The sequence below is a fragment of the Poecilia formosa genome, unplaced genomic scaffold (assembly GCF_000485575.1).
Source record: "Poecilia formosa unplaced genomic scaffold, Poecilia_formosa-5.1.2 Scaffold659, whole genome shotgun sequence".
NCBI lineage: Eukaryota > Metazoa > Chordata > Actinopteri > Cyprinodontiformes > Poeciliidae > Poecilia > Poecilia formosa.
In genome coordinates, this window is record NW_006800598.1 from 191,551 (window position 1) to 194,570 (window position 3,020).

A 3,020-nucleotide genomic window follows, 5' to 3' on the forward strand; every position below is an offset into this window, starting at 1 on the left:
GCATACGCTGCATATCCACTTATTGCGCCTCTGCAGGCTCCAAGCCTTGGCCAGCCGCCTAAAGAATTACACGAGAGAAAATGAAGCCAGGAGGATTAACCGGCTCTTCTCCACCCAACCAGCTAAAGTGTACTCTCAATGGCAGGGTAATAACAACAAAGCAGACCCACAAAGGGTGGAGACTTGGTGGGTGGTTTCTAGAGAAAGCAGAGGAAATAGATTTTTCACAGATTACCTCTAATACCATAATGTCTCAACATAATGACAGTTTTAACAAATATGTGGAAAAAATATATTTATATAAAAGTGACATACTGCAGCTTTAATTTCACCCAGGAGAGGCCAGGTCAGGAGGGACATGAGTTAGAGCTGCTGCTGACCGACTAATCTGTTGTTAAGTGGTAAAAGGCACAAGGAACAAGTTAAATATATGAATATGTTGGCAAATTTTTTCTCAATTCATTAAATGCTAGTGAAATGGAGGTAATCAGTAGTCTGTAGCTAAGCTAACTATGTTAAATGGTTGATAATCTCATACAGTCTACCCACCTCTTGGAGAAAAACTGAGCTATAAATTGACACTCTTGCCTTTTTCTCGCTCTCCCTTTCTCTATTTTTTATTTATTTATTTATTGAAAACCTGATTTTATAACTTTTCTTAGCAGCATAGTAACTGACACAGTCGTTTGTGTCTTCCACTGACTGCTGCTAACAGCGTCACTCTGAAGCGCTCAACATTACTTGAATATATACTTGAATATAAACTATATGCCCTAGTTCAAACTTCATGAAACAATTTAATCATTGATCATTGTTGAAGAAGATTCTAGGTTATAATATTTCTTAAGAAAACTCTTTTGGCTCTATCTCCTTCGATCCCAGGTTCCCCCGGCGGGGCGCGTGTAGCCACACAAAAACAACAATGAGTGCAGACGTCACAGAATTGCAGTTTAATCCAATAGAAGACAACGCATAAAATTACAACAGAAACAGCAGAACAAGAGAGACATACATTCATTTACCTGACATAAATGAAAAGAAGAAGAAGGAAAGAAAGAAAGAAAAGCAAAGACGTGCAAAGACGTCTTTGGATAATTGCGAGAGCAAATCTAATTTGTTACTTCTGTGTAGAAAGTTTTATTGTAAAAGACGTATTCTTATCTTTAATTTATTCAAATAAGGCGTATCTTTGCTCATCCAACCAGGAGCTATCTCTGACCCTCTATCTAAAGCCAGGAACTCCTGCTGTGTTTACGGCTTTTCACAGATGAGTGTGAAAGTTGGAACTTCTACTTATAGTTTTTCCCACACAGACAAATGGCAGTTCAAAAGATCTTAGCAAACCATCTGCTGTAACTACAGGTAACATAAAGGTCAATAGGCCAGAATAAGTTACTGATTTTAAAACTATAAACAGGCTATTTCAATCGAGACATGTTAAGTTTTAAAACTAGCATACTTTAAATTTATTTTCTTAACATCATCAATCTCATTTAATTAGATTTCTTAGCAATGTAATTTATTTCTTATCACACATAAGAACATGCTAAATACAACATATTGTAGGTGACACTGTGGATAACTGGATTGAGGAATAATGTCACATACTACAGGTAGCTTTATGATATTATTATAAATATTCTGCTTTGACCACACAGCAAGAGGTTCTAACTATTGAACATGTTCAATGTCTTTTCATTGAACTTTTTTAATTCCTTTTATATTCTGTTTGTAATATACACAGTAGTTTGAGACTACAATGTGCATATTTGTAGATATGACAGTCAGGGGAAATGTTTGTTTTTATTCAGATAGTGAAGTTTAGGGAAAATAGTTGGTGTTTGCAAAGTTCACCACAGTCTGAGTTTTTATTCAGTCACTGAGTCATGGGCCGGAGGAAGAGCTAAACAACAGATGGACAGAAGAAAAGGAGGGCCAATAGATGTTCAAAGCAAGGCACAGCTGGGGGTAGCAGAGAAAAGAATATGGGTTAAATTGACCCATAACCTCTGACCCTTGACCCCGAGAGAGGAATTATGCAGGAAGGGAGGAGGTTATGCAGTCAAGACAGCCAGATAGAAAGGTAGTAGGACAAAGGAGGTCTGGTCTACAACAGGAAGATGGATCACATCCCAGTGGTGAAATAAGGACAGCTGGTCTTGCTAGGACAGAATTTACAGTTTTTAGCTACTTATCAATGTCTTTTATTTTTCTGCTTTGCCACTTTGTGCATTACATTCTTCACACACGGTACAGTACTGCAAACATATAAGGCTACCAGGACACAGAAGGATCAAATTACAACACACTTTCAAGGTGAAACAAATTAACAAACAAACAAATAAACTTTACTGACAACATGTGAAATTAGCACATTAAAAAAAATAGGTATGCATTCGAGGAAATGTGAAAAGTAGAGGATTGGTTTAATTCAATGTCACAGTATTCCAGTATTACTCCACACAAACTAACATTTCTCCTTCCTAAGAACAGTAAGTATTGAGTGAGTAAAGAATGGCGAATTTGAAGAGCATCTCCTCTCCTCCATGGCTTCACAGTGATGCTGCTTTTCTTCTACTAGTTTTTATGGCACTTTAAAAAAAAAAAAAAACTGAAAGTGGACATTACCACCACCATTTGGTGTGGAGTGTGAACTGAAAGTAATGCCTTTCACTAATAGAATTTACAACTGAAAATAGATAACTTTTGTGCAGGGCCAGCCCAAGCCTCCATGGGGCCCTAAGCGAAATTTGGTTTTGGGGCCCTCTAGTTCTGCTAACAATGTGGACTGGCTGGAATCAGCAGTCCAATCATTAGATAATTCACACACCTGCTATAAACTTATTGCATCTCTGGCAGTGCTGTTTATACATGTATAATATAGGATAAATTTATTGGCCAACTGATTTATCAACCAGTTGATTTCTGGGCGCTGATTTCCTTAATTTTTGGGGATCGTGATTGGCTGATAATTACGCGTGAAGCCCATCTTATCCCCTAATATTATCTTCATCAGCAAA